Raw genomic sequence first — 17,096 nt, 5'->3', positions numbered from 1 at the left:
TATGAATAAGATAGAAAGATTTGCGAAGTCGGACTAGTTCAAACACATTTATTTGCTACTCCGAGTTTCACGCTTCTCGGGAAGCAATCATCATATATATAGTCAGTGTAAAAGTAGCTTACGAATGGACACCGAAGCCTCCCAGGTATGCAATGTTTCCACGTAAATCTGTAGATAGGCGTAAATGACGGGACTCTTGACTGTTTCCTCGATTTAATACTGAATAATACTTCATAATGAATAGAACTAAGCACTTTCTGCATACTATTTGAACGCTGACAGAATTATTTATACTTTACCGTTTAAACGTTTTTAAAAAGGTTCTCCCAAAATAAGCCGGCTTTGAGTATATAACAAAATATCTGGCCCCAGTTGTTCAAAGGCTGGATAATGCTATCCACGGGATAAATCGCTAACCAGTGGATAAGTGTTAACAAAGCAAACCACGCTATCCACCGTTCGAACAACCCGGTCTGTATTTTAGCGCCAAATGGAGGTTTCATACTGCGAAGGCCACTTCCGGCCAAAGTGCGAGAGCTTGGTTGCTGAGCGCAAGATGGCGGTTAAAATCGTAACGAGGTTTCATTTTGTTGTTGTTGTTATTGCGTTATTGGCCGGATAAAGAAGGAGCAAAACTTCACTTAAGGTAAAAAATGCTTAGAAAATTGGGGTCTTCGTTTTAGTGTTTTTGGGGTCTCAGGGTTTTAGGGCTTTAGGGTCTTAGGGTCTTAGGGTCGTTTTAGAGACACTCTTGGGGGTGGGCTGAAAATTCTAGCTTGGTTTGATCTTAAAGGCATTGTTTTCCATTAATTTTCCCATTCATTTGGCTGAATTTGACCCTGTATGATTGTTCATAACCCTTATTGAATAATCAAATGTGCAATATCCCTCTTTGCTTGAGTTTCCCTTAGTCATTCAATCACAGTGGGTTTTGCCGAGTTAATTTTCTCTTCTTTGTAAATTGATATTTCCGCTTTAAATTCTAAATTCTAAGTCTAGGCATCACGATCATTTTCTTATTTAAAGAACCCCTTTAATATGGTCACACTGTTAATGTGGTCAGATTTTTGTGGCCCATTATATTGGCAACGGGATTAACAGAGTACCACTGTAATTTAAAAATAATTGTTAGTGTTGGTTGTTTTTAGAATATTTGTACCTCATAGAGATGAAAATGAATTTGAGCTATCACCCACAAAACAAAATTTTGGACCGTACATTTTAGGAGTAATGTACACAATTTACAATAAGCATCAGGCATCACTTTGATAGTGAAGTCCCATACATGTAATTCAATTATATTTGGAGATTAGTCATCCCCTATCCCTGAAATTACCAATGAAGGCTGATATCTCTATTACCATGTAATCAAAGCCATAATATTTAATACATATTCGAGTCTAGAATACTCTAGAATATTTTGGCTTTCACGCAGTGTATTTGGAGATTAGTCATCCCCTATCCCTGAAATTACCAATGAAGGCTGATATCTCTATTACCATGTAATCAAAGCCATAATATTTTGACGCCTACTGTACCAAACACAGTTTCCTTAAGCATTTACAACAGTCCTCCTTTAGTAAACCAAAATTGTTAAATTGCTGGCAGGTGATTTATAAAAGTATAACCCTTCCAGAAGCCTTCACAAAGTAATATCATTTGCTAACAATTTTTTTGTGGGTGATTTAAATTTTGTAATGAATCATACTGAATTGGCCCAGGTTTAATATATATTTTGTTGCATGTAGTTCACATATTATCAGTTTAAAGGAGAAGGTCACCTCAAAAAGCTTACTTTTTTTGTCTTCACTTAAAGCAAGTGAATATTCGGCTTTTCTGCTCAATAAAGGTTTAGCCTCTGAATTGCCTATCCTTAAGAAATTTGCCTTGAAAGAAGCGACTTTGGAGGCCACTGTTTTGCAACTGTCTTGGCAGTCAGGCTGTGTTTATGTGACGTCATTCCGTCTGACTCAAAATTGCCAGGAAGGAGAAGAACCTGCAACTGAATTGGCATCTTTCACAAGGTTGGTAAAATTTATTTTTTTTCCAAGCGATTATCCACTTCACTATCTTCAATGCTATTATTTCGGAGTTTGGAGCATGTTTGACGCAAAGTAATATGTGTCAAGAGCAGGCATAACCCAGTGTGGTAATCAAAAGGCTTGTTGGAAGCCATTAGGACAAAATTTCACAGATGGAATGATATCAAGAAAACTCGGCCTGACTCCTCCTTTGGAGGCGAACTTCATTAAGGAAAACGTGCACTTTAGAGGCTGAAACTTCTGTGAGTGGCTAAACTTAGTGCAAGGTTTTCATTAGCATTTGACATAAAATATGTGTTTTTTGGAGTGATCGCAAATACACACATTAAAACTTAACTCAGTAGCAAGATATCTCTTGTATGACCAGTAACAGAATACATGTATCCATAAAACAAAATATATATTGTCCAAACTCAGTCATGTTTACTTAGTAGTGTTAGTGTCTGTTGAGCACCTGCAAAGAGATAGTTATACAATCATTCTTGCAACTCCCCTCAATATTCTGGGAGTCTCCCACCCACCATTTAGATCATCCAGTCCCCCAGTCAAGTTTTGAACTGTTGTCCAGATACAAGCTAGTTCAGGGACCATGGGCTCCTAGGGACATGCAGTGCTTAAAGTGCTATTATGATGAAACTTGCAGATATCCTCCATAATATGAGCTTAACAGTTTCATTACCATGGCAACATACTGGGTTTCAACCTTCCCTGATATAGGCTTTTCTGGCCACCTGTGGCTTTCCATTTTGATATTTGCCAATGGTACCTCATCTGCATGATACTGCAAGCATATTAATATGTAAGGTGGAGGTCGTGACCTTGTTTAACCTTTTTTCAAGCTGAAAATCACTGAATTAGTGAAATCAGGTTAGAGGGTACTGGAAAGGAGTGAGCTGCCATGGGTAAATATACATGTATATGTATATAATTTTTATAGCCATAAGTGTGTTTTCTGTAGAACTATAAGCCTTACCAACTTGATGTAATATTGGGTTGAGTGTACCAATGTATGTCACATCATCAGTCACCTCATTTGCATATTTTATACATTTTTCAAACTTAAATATCTTTGGAACTGATGCAGATATTTGCAAAAAAAGTATACAGCATTTTTAATCTTTTGTGGAATTCTATGTGATACACCTAAAACTTCTGACTCAATGGGTAAAAATTTAGTGATAGAAGCACGTTAAAGTATTGAGTTGAATTTATGCTGTTGGCAAAATTTTACTGTAAGATGTCGAAGAGAATTTTGGAGGGGAATTTGGTGTGGTTATTGAATTGACAGAGGTTGGTTTTGTTATTGCTGTTGTCATTATCTTCTATATTTTTGAGGCAGAGTGGTTGTTGGCAAAAGCAAAACTGGCAATATCTTCACCGACCTGTGTTTAGATGTTTTTAGGTTTTTGTCTCTGACAATGAAGGTCAATTTAATTACACTCGAACTCCTATTAAGCGGCCACCTATTAAACGGCCATCCCTAATACGCGGCCAGTAATCAGAGTCCTGATGAGGTTTTTTCTGTTGTTTTTACCTCTATTAAGTGACCAGCCCCTTTTAAGCGGCCACTATCCATTTCCCAGAGGGTGGCTGTTTAATGGGGGTTGAACTGTAGTTACACTGTCTTTACAATAGGACATATGGATATTAATAGTATAGTTATATTTTAATATCCTCATACCAAAATTATAGTTATTTTATGGCTCAGTTACTACCTCTGCTTTAATTTGTTTGAACCAATTTATTTTTTTAAAACCAATTTAATTCCATCAAAGGGGAAGGGGGAATCTGAGAGCAATAATAAATTCGACCAACAAATATAAGGATATTTGCAGTGATTACCTTCATGGCCTGGTGGAGATGAAGTGGACCAAAAAGTCAGAGATCTGATGTTTAAATTTAGGTCTGTCTATACAAAATAATAATAAAAAAAGATTGTATTGTAGTATGGGAGTATTATGGTAAGTTATGTTGGGGGGTTGATATGGGATTCTGGCTGTACTGTTGTAGGTTAGGAATAGGAACTGAGGGGGTGGGCAGTGTGCTTGTGATCCTTTTAAAGAACCACTCTGAAAGTGAAAACAAACTGGTTTGAAAAATGTACAGCAGAGGTAAAAATTATACATTATATATTGTTTTTTATAGGTGGTAAATGAGCAAATGCCCACAAAAGACCTGTCCAAGTGTGATTTTTTTTTTACTGATAATGGAAATCATAGTAAAGATACAAAGCCACCTTGGTGTGATTTATTCTTTGACAGGGAAGTGCAACCTAACCAAAAGTTGCATTCTGTAAGAGGTTTACAAGAATTAAATGGAAAATTAAACTACACCAGTTTGTATTAATTTTATAAGTACTCCTCTCTCCAAAATATATTTGGTGTGTTGTCATACTGGTAAGAATATAATGTAGAAATTTTATGGGAAATGTTTCCATTTTAAAAATATGCAGCTCGGACAGAATGACATTAATTCTCATTTCTGTGGTGTTTTCTTTGGTGTGAAAGTGTAAAAACAAATTCTATTACCCTACATGTAAGTTAAATATAGGATCTCCTCTGAAAAATAGTTTGTTTTTTTCTGTTCATTTTTTTCGTTGAACATTTATATTTTCCTAATAAGCAGCTGTTTCTTCGCAACACATTTTAAAATAATAACTAGCCATAACAATTATGTTTTTATCTCAGAGAGCATTTTCAAGATTAAACTACACCAGTTTGTAGTAATTTTATAAGTACTCCTCTCTCCAAAATATATTTGGTGTGTTGTCATACTGGTAAGAATATAATGTAGAAATTTTATGGGAAATGTTTCCATTTTAAAAATAGGCAGCCTGGACTCAGTAATATTAATTCTCATTTTTGCAGTGTTTTCTTCAGTGTGAAAGTGTAAAAACAAATTCTATTACCCTACATGTAAGTCGAAAAAATATAGGATCACCTCTGAAAAATAGTTTGTTTTTTTCTGTTCATTTTTTTCGTTGAACATTTATATTTTCCTGATAAGCAGCTGTTTCTTCACAACACATTTTAAGATAATAACTAGCCATAAAAATGATGTTTTTATCTCAGATAACATTTTCAAGATAAAAAAAGTGATTTTTATTTATATTTTCTTTGGGCAGGAACGTTTTTAGAATTTCCCTAAAAATATCACAAGGTAGAAAGGAAGGGGCAAATATAAAAGTTATGTTTTCAATAATAGTTTGAGTCTCTCTATGAAGCTGCAAAGTATGGTCATTATTTTATACTGTTGTGGATAATGTTATGCCCATTTTAATTCAAAATACAAATGGAGTTTACATTGATAATCACTAAATCCCTTGGCACTGTTTTGTTTTTTAATTGCCTTTTTCCACGAAACAATTTCAACATACTTGTTACACAAGGGGGGGGGGGGGGGGGTATTCTTTATTGTTTTAAATGGGGAAGCTCCATCTCAAGGTCCAACCCCTTACCCTTTTGTATATATTAGTACCATTTTGACAGAAGAGGTGCCTCTTTTGTAGACAATTCATTGTAAAAGGGTGCCCCTTTACAAGCCTTTTTAAGAATACTGCATCCGTTTTCTAAACCCTTAGAGAGAAGTTTTAAAATGTCTTTTTGAACAATATAACAGAATCCCCTCATTCTGGCTCAGCAGAGTGAATGAGAGATTATCAACAACATTTTAGAACCAGAAGAAGGGAAATTTCTAAAAGACAGTTTTCCCTCCCCTTTCATACACCTGAATTCAACTTGTCAGAGATCCCCTAACCTTTAATAGTTATACCTGAAGCCTGAAAACTTTTGAGTGGAGCCTCCCCATATATGTCATTACAGGGAGTCCTTCCACGTACACAAGTCAGGAACTCCTAACAAGTAGTGATGAAGCTGGCTTTAACACTGGTCTGATCAGGCAGCTTCTTCAGTTTTTGAGTACAAATTGTTGCTCTCAGTCAACTTCTAGTATGGAACCTTTTCTTTTCTGGTGTAGTCCAGGTTGACAGACACTACTGGCTAGCAATGTCACTCACATACTGGTTGTTCAGTTCCACCGCACCATGTTTCATGGTCACTCATTGTCAGACATGAGTTCATTAGCTTGTAAAAATTCACCAGCCTGGCAGTGTCATTGTTGCTATTGCCTGCTCCCAGACTTCCTTTTATGGCCGGGTGTCGGGGCATGATATTTCAGTACTGTTTGCGAACAGTTTGTTAAGATCGCACATTGAAAGAGTGATGAATTGAAATAATTGAACTCTAGAAGAGAGAATTGTCAGAATTGCTAGTGTTCTCTCATTCCCTGGGACTGAAATGTCCTGATGCAAGCTTAAATAGAGAAAGCACACTGAAAATAGGGCAAAATGTATGAGTAACCATCCAAAATAAGTTGCAAATATGATAGGGATTAAAAGATAAGGAACTTGGTCTGCAAACAAGGCAAATGAACGGAATTGAAAAAATTAAAGGTACATGCTTGACCTCAAAGGATCGGGGGGGGGGGGGTATTGAAACTTTATAGTGTTGCTGACATTTAACACTGTTGAAACGAAAAAATAAATTACATAACTAAAAAAAAAAAAACACGAGATTACTGAATCGCCCATAGAAATAACCTCTTGTTTATTTTTAAGGGGTTCACGGCCTGCCTATGTTGAATGAAGCGTTTACCAATTAAGGGATTGCCAAGGGAAACGTTCAGATATCTTGTTTAAGGTTCTTAACCAATCGTAACAGAATTTATAACACCAGTTTGAGGCACAAGCAAGAACATGAATTTGTGTTAGTGTCGATCGGCAAGAAAGTTCCGCCGCGTTATGTGTGTGGGTCTATTCTTACAGTATATGCGATTAACAGTTCTCCTTTACTCTCAAGTGTTTAATTTGTCAATGGTAAATTTGAAAAAATAGGCTTCTGTTAAATAGGTTCTTCCACGTCTAGTAAACTGACCTTGCGCTTTTCTCTCAGTGTAATGCCTACCTAAGAGAATAGGATATTTGAATTGAGTGCAACTTACCTAGAATTCATCATTTCCACGTTAACGATGACTCCTGTGGAATTCAACGACGAAGAAACGACGACATTTCGTAAAAACACGCGCCATCAAAACAACGTGTTTTTGAATAAATAATTGTTCCTCAAATAACCGATATGACGAGGAAGAATACAAAATTTTGTTTCTCGTGGCCAAATGAAACGTTAGAAATATCCGGCCGATTACGAAATATTGCTATTTTTCTTAGTGGGAGAACGCTTACGTCTCAGTCAAATTTTATTTTGCCGCCTGCCCGCATTTTTACCGGATGTGACGTCACTTTTTGTTAGACGATCTAAACACAAAAAAAGTGCCAGGCCGCTGCCCAAAACATACTTGGATACAAAGAAAGCAATACCAAATATAGAAGTTTGTCCTGAAAGCCTCGAACCCATGTTGGAATATGATATCGATATTGTGGCCTATTCCCAACGGCCCCTCTCGTTCACCAACACCTCGTCATTTCAGACTCATCACGTCTCCTTTCGCCCTGGACTCACGCTAGGTGCGCGTGACTAAATACCTATGTGTCCTACAATTAATTTATTTTTTGCTTTTCTCAAGACGTGATCTTGGGAAGCCTGTGATATAATATCTTTGTGGTTTTTATACTTTGTGACTCAGAATTAAGAAATAACAATAAATGATTCAACAACTTGCTGTATCATGGCTATAATTACATTGTTAAGAATGCGTTAAGTGTTACAAAATAACTCTTTAAAGTCAACTTTGACACCACAACACCCTTTACATTAGACTACTGAGCGAATACAAAAGCAATCATAAATTGTGGGCATTGCACGTTGCGGCAGACCTGCTGGGTTGGACGAGTTGGCCAACATCAACTGGGTTCACTACGTTTCTATAAGAAAAAAACAAATTGTTGTAATTAGTATCTATGGAGCACCACTCGCCCGAAAGGTCGCCTATTTAGATTACTATTATTTTGCCCCTTTGCTAAATGATTTCCCATAAAAGACATTTTCACAATCCAACATTTAGGTGTAATACCCAAGGTAATCCCATCTTAATTTGTTTTAGGCTTGATACCAGTTCTTCCGCGGATGATACTCGCACTTTGCGTGGATGTTTTCGTAGATGATTTCTTTATATGGTTCGTTTCGTTTCGTTTCAAAGCGAAGGAAAACCTCCAACGCAGTGGGGATGTCCAGTTCTTTGATATTTAAATATATAAGAAGCAAATGAGCTTTGGCCCTCGCTATGTTTTAATACATTTCGAAACTTTAATAGGACTGTAAATAAAAGGCAAATCTCCCCTGCAAAAGCAATAAAAACTGAATGAACTGCAGAGAAATGAGCAGCCAAACGAGTGCAAAGCGGAAGAAAGCCAGAACACAAAGCAACCGAACAAGCAGGTGGCCGGTCAAAAGTGCAGACCGACGCTCGCCGCCCAAACAGCGAAAGATAGTTTCAGAAACAACGACAAAAACGCCGAGAACAACGCAGTGAACAGAGAACTATAACGAACCCGGACACAGCCATTGTACTTGTTACCGTTGCCGTTGTATTTAACTCCCTGATACCAAATGAATAGCAAAAGAATGAACAGCCTAACGAGCATAAAACAAACGAAAAGGCCAGCCGAACAAACAGACGGCCGAGAACACATAATTAAAACACCTGTGCTATGAAACGTCTTTTGAAAATCAAAACACATAAAATGGCTTTTCACCACATTTCTCCCCATTTCGTCTCAGGTAGCCACGCATCGCGCTAGTAACATCCTCTAAGGAAATTGTTTGTGCCCCTCCTCAAATTTGAGAAATTTGTCGAAATTTTTTCTCCAGTTTTACAGAACACACCATAATGATGTACCTCCGTGGGTACACCTCAATTCTACTGTCTAAAACATACAGAAAAATGCACGCAACTGCCCGCACATACATGCAACATCAACATAACAAACATACGTTGGTAGCAGCAACAATACTCGCCAGGTGGACAGTAGAAAGCCCTAGAACAGTCGTGATATCCATTTGGACAATGAGAATGGTAGTTATCTATGCAAAAGCTATTAGACCTCCCCAGGCAGTTGCTGTGACTTGCAGCATCTGTAGAAACATAAATAGTATGTAGTTAAAAATCGCAATCGCCATTTTTCAGCACGCTTCTAGGACTTCCAGGAATGAGCGTACGTCGGAGAAGGAGAAAATCTACCGCGTATTTCAGATCAGTCACTGGATTCTCACTCGGCAATCTTGAAAAAAAGGCACTAGTTTTAAAAACATTTTAACCTCAGAAACGTTCCGTGTAGAGCAAGATTTACTTTATTTATCTTTTAAAAGTATATTAATAGTTTTCAATTAATGGAATGATCGTAAATTAACTACACTGTAAATTAGCACTATTGTAATTACTGACGATTTCCACCAAGTATTAAATAAAAGGAATGAGGAGGAGGAAGAGGAAGAGGATGGTCATGGTCATGGTCATGGTAATAGTGATGGTAATGATAATGGGGAAGGTCCGTGGGTTAGTGCGCTCTAGAGGTTATAGAAGTGGGTTGTGTGAAGCGTAATTTCTAATGACTGAACAGTTTGATTATATTTGAGATTTGCAGTTGCGACGAGAAAATTATGTTAGTATGGAAAAGACTTGAAATCTAGTTTTTGCAAGCTAAAACGCTTTGATCAACTTACATTTTTTTAGCTTGTTTTTACAGTGCAGAATTTTTGGGGGAACGATATGTACGACCTAGCCCTACTTTTTGTTGTTCTTAACACAACAACTTATCCTGGCTCTAAAATCAATAGTCAGAAATTTTGTCACATTAAAATCGTTTTAGATTGCATTTCACTACCTCAGTCTCCAGTCTCTTAGTCTCTTATTGCATTTTCTGAGGAGATCACGGGCAAACCGAGCAGATTTTCCGTAGCAACGATCCCTCAGAATTCTCAACTGCGCTACTGAACTGGTTGCCTCTGATTTTGTAATGCAACTCCGTCAGTTACTTAGAAGTGCATTAAGCCAGATAAATTTCATAGCTAACATTATTTTGTTAGTCTCCAATACGTTCCTTCCGCACTTACTTTGGGTATAGGCGGCCAAAAAAATCAGCAACAGACACAGATGAAACTTTACATCCATGATCAGAACGCTAAACAAACAAGACAAACAAACTTAATATTAAACCCAGCCCACTTACAGTTACATTTAATAAGAAAGACCCCCGGCAATACAGCAGTTACACATGGCTAAACTAAATGCAAGGTAAGCGTTCCCTATCACGACGGTTTCATAACTTCTCATATTTTTTATCAATTTCATTAGAAAGCTCCCTGTACAGGGAAGTGGTTAGCTGAAGAAATGATCCTCTGGCCTGAGAAATCTGAACGTTCTTCTTAGCTAAAAAATGTTTACACTAAAGTAAGAGATTATTACTCATTAAAGCAGGAAGGTTTCAGCAAGTCAATCAATAGACTAAATTCACCTCCTGATTAAAATAAAGGCAACTTAGGCTCTATGGTTAAAGAGGACAGAATCATTTAAGCGGGAAACCTAACCATTGAGTGAAAAATAGCCCAAGCATACATCCTGAACAGCCACTCCTCTTTAAGGAAACCATCACAAACTATAAATCAACAGCAACGTTTAAAATGTCGAATTCGGAATAAAAGGTTTATTTATCTGGCTATGTCGTTAAGCCGACGGAGCCTTTAAATAATAACAGGTCTGCAATGGTTTCATTTGTAGCTTCGAGTTAAGTCAGTCAAAATAAATTGATGGAATCTTATAATCTTAGGTAAAATGGACTCAAATAAATATTCCATTACTTTAACTAATATACTAATAGAAGGTCAAATAGCCTTATTTTCCCCAACGAACTGGACTTTGCTGGATAGCCTAAATAAATTAAAGTGCGAGCGAGATCGCCGTGGTTAATCAACGAACATCGAGATTGTAATTAAACTTCTGAAAACGACCGTCCACATTCAAAACTTCTTTATGCAACATTGCTTTTATTGACCGCCTTATTTGAACTACTCTTCTGGTCGCAGAACTCAACTAAATATCTGCATGGTTTTGTTATTTATCGAAGCTATGTCGTGCCAGTATTCGTGAACTATTAAACCAATAACAAACAAAACTGCAGTTAAAGTACCAATAAATATGTCTAGCTTTAGAAACAGATGCTTGCTTGTGCAAGCTAGAGGTGAAAAAGTTACAAAAGGTTCATAAACTTACGTGCAATCGGAACTCGGTGTTCAAAGAGTGAGAGTTGACCCTCGAGTTCTTGATCTCGTCACGAAGACAGGCTAACTTCAACTCAAGTTCTCCTCATATACTTGTAAGAATAATAGATGCCTTTGTTTCGTTTATCGCACGTGCCAAATGTAGTCGTAAAAGTGAACATAATCTTATTAACATTAGATAGCATCAAAATATTTGGCGACTTAATGAACCAACACGTTCCGAATTGTGTTTCTTTTTTGTTATTATTATTTTTTTTTTTAGTTTTGACCTTCCGCCCTTACAACCACTTAAGGCAATGAGCGCGTGAAGGAATTTGTTGAATTTTCACGACAACCTTGACCTCGGCTCAGCGCATACGCGGCCTGCGACGTGCAAACTTGCATGATCAACAAGGTTTTTTTTTTCTGCCTTTTTCTTTTTTTTTTTTCGGATCTATTTTAGATAGGAATAGACAAACGTTGGATGTACTCGACCTCCCGCTCGATTTTTATCGCCTTACATCCACAACTAAACTGAGACTATTTTAAGAGAAAACCAGCTTGATAGTAAGGAGAAACAATGAGCATTACAGCAAAAATACAACAAAAATAATAACAAGAACAACTTAGATACAATTATAATGATAAATGGGTACCAACACCCTAAAATAACTAAAAAGCTAAAAATGTCATGGATTAGAAGTTAAGCATTTAAACTGTGGTTAATGAGCTCTGTAGTCTACATCATAGCTGTCATCTAAGGTTGTCACCAGTTCTGTTATCTTCCCCCTATTAGTCGTTGTGCAATAGCCTTAGGTCAATGTCCAATGCAACGCAATCGTTTTACCATATGGGAAATCATACGACAACGCTCCCAGTGATTTTCCACCATGCTCTCATGTGATTTCAGCGTGCTATACCCCTCCCAACTCCTTCAATCCCCGTCTCAATTGTGACCTAGTATTCAAGTTACAATCTTGGACAAAATAAATGGAACATCTGGACCACCCCTCTCCCATTTCAATGATGCCAAAATGGCGCGTTTTTGCTCCTTCGTGCCTTCATCATTGCTTTGGCGGGGGATGGGGGAGTTCCATTTTATTCTGTCTGAGATTGTAGGCCGTTCTCTACATTCCCCTCCCTCCTTTCCTCCCTCCCTGTATTGGTAGCTTTGTCCTTTCCCATCTTTTTCCTCCATGTGGTTGCATTACAGAATCGCGCCCATTGAAAAACGTCGCACGGGAAAATGCAAATAAGCTAGAAAAGAAAAAGAGAGCATGCGTAACTTCACACAGGCCTTTCAACTCGACTGTCAATCAGGTAATCCCCCGTGTACGCCGTGTTCACAAGTATTGTTTCTCACTCAGACAACCGAAACGTAGCGCTATTCATCGAAGAAGAATAGCCGTAATTAGTCGGGTTATCTTGATTAGGCTATGTTGTTTAAAAATCGGTCAGATGTAAAATGAAATTACCTTTTAAATGTCGGATTTTATCAGAACTAAACTAACAATAATGTATGGAAAGCCAAAAGCAAAACTACAAACCATCGGCTGTCCGAATGTTTATTTACATTGGGTTCACACAGCTGGTTTAAAAATCTATGACACAATCCGATGGTGCGATCGAATTTAGCGATCTCTCTTCGAGGAAAGGAATTTCGTTTATGTTCATAGTAATACATTTATAGTAGAGAAAAAAAGCTAAAATCAAAAACAAGCGCTCACCTTGAAAATAGAGCTCCCACGTGGACAAGGACTATATGAGAATTTCCGTTCATAATTGTATTTCCATTGTCTGTTAACGGACGCAAAGCGAAATTTTACAACTCCCGTTTGGCAATTCGGCAATTCAGATCTTAAGAGACCGAAGCTGGCGGTGAACTTTTGCAGCCTCATTCCCAGGTCATTGCACCCGCAAAACATCATGGGTACCCCACCTTTCCCGGGCGACACTTTTCAATGGGCGCGATTCTGTAATGGTAATTACCTTTCGTGAGAAGGTGGCTTTCGCCTGCTGAACCTTCTCGGTTTATTCACTGCCACGTTCTATTTGTTATATTGTGTGTAAACCATAGCTGCTTAGTCAATAAAGGTTTTTTGGTGGCAAGGAAGTGCAACCTAGGCTGCACTTTGTCCCACAGTAAGTGCTATGGCCACCCTTGGAAATAGGTCCAGATCTCTCCAGGTAGGTGTCATCGAATCATCTGACCTATTGTCCTCCCAGAGGGGCACCCCCTCTTCTGGTCCATCCTATGTTACCCCCAAGGAAATAAGTCCTAATCTCTCCAGGATGGTGCCGTCGTACTATCTGACCTATTGTCCTCCCAGAAGGGTACCCCTCTTCTGGTCCCCTTAGTAACATAGGTTCCCCTAATGAAACCAGAAACTGCAGGGGACCGCATACGATAAACGTTGCCAACATAGGATCTGCAAGAGATCTGATCAGCCTAAAACATGAATGAAGACAAACAATAAACTGCAAGACTGACACTTCTGAAAAACGTTTCGTGTCTCGAAACGTTTTTCACGCAGTATCAATATCTTGATATAGTGAACGGGTCATTTTGCAATTTATGTGCGTTGGCTGTTGGGCTGGCGTTACATATCTTCGCTACACAGTGCAGTGCTGACGAGCCCCAAGAAGGGCGAAACAGCTGTCCACTATTGCGATCCTACTTTATCGGTTCTTGTCATGTTGGTGTCTCGAAACGTTTTTCACGTAGTATCAGTCTTGCAGTCTGTTGTTTGTCTTCACACCTTTTTTGGCTAATCAAATCTCTTGTAGATCCTACGTTGGCAGCGTTTATCGTATGAAACGTTTTTCACGTAGTATCAGTCTTGAAGTCTGTTGTTTGTCCCCTAGAGACGCCGCTGCTCTAGGGGAGATAGGCTCTGTCATCCCTGCCACCCATGTTTTGCCACCATAATCAGTGTTTTGTTTCTGTTTCCTGTATCTACCCAGCAAAAAAAAAAAAGGGGGGGGGGGGGGAATTGCAATGTTGTTACCCATATAAATATCCTCGCTGGTACTGTTCGATCTGCCCCTCCCTCTGTGTTGGTGTGACTTTAATAATTTAGACTAAATTGCACAGCAGCAGGGTCTCATTAAGCTGGATTAAATACACGTGATGCGCAAAACGTGTGCGCATTGACAAAGTAGGCACCGTCCCTAATACTAGATAACGTCAACAAATTTGTCGATTTAATAAATCAGAAAGCTGTAATTGTTGTTGTTTTTACCTTGTTGCGCCTTACAAACCTTTCAAATCAAACAAATGAGCGCTTGACGTGAAATATGCTTTTCCTTAGGTATGCTCGTAAGATGTACGCTTCATCTAGTCCTTTTAATGAATTATTGGAGGAATTAACGCCCATATTCCCAGTTTATTAAATTCTCACGATAACCAGTGTCTAGTCGGTCTGATACGTGCAAACTTGCATGATCAACAGTGTTGTCTTTTTCTTTTTCTTTTTTTTTCTTTCTTATCTATTATAGATAGCAAAAAGATCCAATAGCGACGTTGAGTGTACCTGACATGCTGCTCGATGTTTATCAGTCGCCTTGTATCCCCAAGTTCATTGAAACTGTTTAAAGAGAAGTGGACACAGATTACCAGACTGCAAGTAATGAGAAATATTGAGTATCACAGCAAGGATCCAACAACAACAACAACAATGACAACAGAAACAACAACATCTTCTATTGTAGCCTTTAGAAATAAACACCTTAAACTCAGTTCAGTGCCGCAGGGGTCTGATACGTGACTATATGCGATCTGATCTATTTTAGATAGGAAAAGATCCATTATCGACGTTCCATATTCCAGACGTGCCGCTCGCTGTTTATCGCCTTGTATCCACAACTATCTAAAACTGTTTTAAGAGAAGTAGACACAGATTACCAACCCAACAGTAAGGAGAAACATTGAGTATCACAGAAAGAATCCACCAACAACTATTATTGTACCCATCAGAAATGTTTTAAATTAAGTTACAAGCAGATACAATTATAATAACGAATGATTACCAGCACCCTGAAATACCTAAAAAGCTAAAAATGTCAGGGAGCCGGATTAAATGGAATGGAATTTTCGCGCAAACGGCTCAAACTGGGCTCGTTCCTTTTTTTTTTTCACAAATCCGAAGGAGAGGAATTTAACTAGAACCACAATGGCAGTAAAGTAAAGTAAAGACTTTATTTAAAGAGAGTTTGCAAAAGCTAATAAACTGGCTGTAATCTGTTTTTCATTTTTTAGGTAGGAAGAAGTCGAATATCTGTCAAAAAAGTTCGATCATCACAGCAAGATAATACCGTTGTTTCCTCTGATGGCTGGTGGTAAAAATATTTGTGAGATTTAACAATGCCATATTCTAAAAATTGGTACGCAATGCGTACATGTGTCTGTTATTTGGAAATTATTTTTGGAGATAACGAATGAGAACAAGGCAGCCTTAATGACATTCTTTTGTGTTGAACAGGAAACAATAGAAAGAACATGACAGACCTGTTTTCTTTTTTTTTGTTTTGGATGCTTCTCAATTCAAATAAATGACTTCCCCTGCGCGCTTCTGTTAACCTAGTATGATTCATAACATGCTTCAAAAAGTAGAAGTTTCAAATGTTATACTACAGGCTGACAAATTTCTCAAATGTGTCTGGCTAACGCCAGTAGTATTTGAGCCAAATTTGAAATACTTACATGTAAAAATTATAGCCAGTTTCCATGGTAGCTGAAAAATTATTGGTTTACAATTTTTAGACAATGGCGGATAGATTTCCCAATTGTGACGCGAAAGAACTGTAACAGTTAAAGGAAAATGCAGAAAATTCGAACGCAAAGAAAAGCACTGAGACCTGGGATACTGTTTGGTCAACATGGGCTGATGAAAAAGGATGCAGTCCAGTTATTGTAAGCTACGAAGCCAAGGAACTTGACGAGAAGTTTCAGAAGTTTTTCGCCGGGGTGAGAAAGAAGGATGGTTCAGACTACGAACCATACAGTTTGCGGGCAATGATAGCGTCCTTGGACCGTCATTTAAAGGCAGCAGGCAGCAGCATTTCCATTCCTAAGGACAGAGAGTTTGTCAACACTCACAAAGTGCTTGAAGGGTGAAACATACTAGCAAAAGTATGGCTTGGTGACATAAGAACACAAGTTCACGAGGCTTGCTCAACACAGCAACTTTATTCTCTAAGGGTAATACAACAGCTTAACACAACTTCCGGTTACGAATATATTACACTGCTTTCCCCCAGATTTTCAGGATGCACTTATACCCAAGACATAGTGATAACCTACAGTTATAGGTTAAGTTTAAAAAGTGGTTTTCTAATCCTGTGACAAATCTTTAGGTGGACTACTTACAACTAAAGGAGATACAACAGTATCCTCGTTTTCAGGCAGATATACATGTGGTTCAGAAGTACTATCGAGAGTATTCACATTATCATCATTTATTTTCTGACCACTTGATTCAGGCACCACGACATCTGGCTCACTGACATCATCTGGTACATTATCATGTGCTCTTATCATGTGATCAGTGTGTACATATCTGGTTTTGTGTCCTGTCCTAACTACATAGGTTCTGGGCCCACAAACTTCAATTATAGTGCCTGGAATCCACTTATCAGTCTCAGAATTAGCCCTTGAGTGTCGTACCCGCACCCGGTAATTTCTTACAAAGGATCTTTCCCTCTTACATTTCAAATCCTTATACATTTTCCGTTTCTCTTGCTTATTCTCTACAACTTGTGCCAGATTAGGCTTAATAAGACTTAACTTTGTTCTTAGGCGACGCTTCACCATCAACTCAGCGGGGGTCACACCAGTTGTACCGTG

The 17,096-nt window shown here is 38.2% G+C and overlaps 2 long non-coding RNA genes across 5 annotated transcripts; one reads left to right on the top strand and one right to left on the bottom strand.

Moving 5' to 3' along the window:
- Positions 1-356: 356 nt before the first annotated feature.
- Positions 357-4,374, top strand: LOC110054607 (uncharacterized). Of its 2 annotated transcripts, XR_016207107.1 has the most exons (4): positions 357-646; positions 1,850-2,024; positions 2,882-2,944; positions 4,188-4,374. It is a non-coding gene; the product is annotated as an uncharacterized LOC110054607 (long non-coding RNA). The 2 variants fall into 2 exon arrangements; XR_016207106.1 differs by lacking the exon at positions 1,850-2,024 and having other exon boundaries at positions 361-646.
- Positions 4,375-7,714: 3,340 nt separating this feature from the next.
- On the bottom strand, positions 7,715-11,444 carry LOC149111727 (uncharacterized). 3 transcript variants are annotated; one of them, XR_016207102.1, is made up of 4 exons: positions 11,265-11,444; positions 10,109-10,176; positions 9,014-9,130; positions 7,715-7,920 (listed from the first exon to the last, which is right to left on the bottom strand). It is a non-coding gene; the product is annotated as an uncharacterized LOC149111727 (long non-coding RNA). The 3 variants fall into 3 exon arrangements; XR_016207101.1 differs by having other exon boundaries at positions 8,990-9,130; positions 11,265-11,376; XR_016207103.1 differs by lacking the exon at positions 10,109-10,176 and having other exon boundaries at positions 8,990-9,130; positions 11,265-11,368.
- Positions 11,445-17,096: the final 5,652 nt, after the last annotated feature.

Source organism: Orbicella faveolata, unplaced genomic scaffold (genome assembly GCF_042242905.1).
Source record: "Orbicella faveolata isolate gen_17 unplaced genomic scaffold, um_ofav_v1 contig_2, whole genome shotgun sequence".
In the NCBI taxonomy this organism is placed as follows: Eukaryota; Metazoa; Cnidaria; class Anthozoa; order Scleractinia; family Merulinidae; genus Orbicella; species Orbicella faveolata.
The sequence above is the reverse complement of the archived record's forward strand: the minus strand, read 5'-3'. Positions and strand labels throughout refer to the sequence as shown.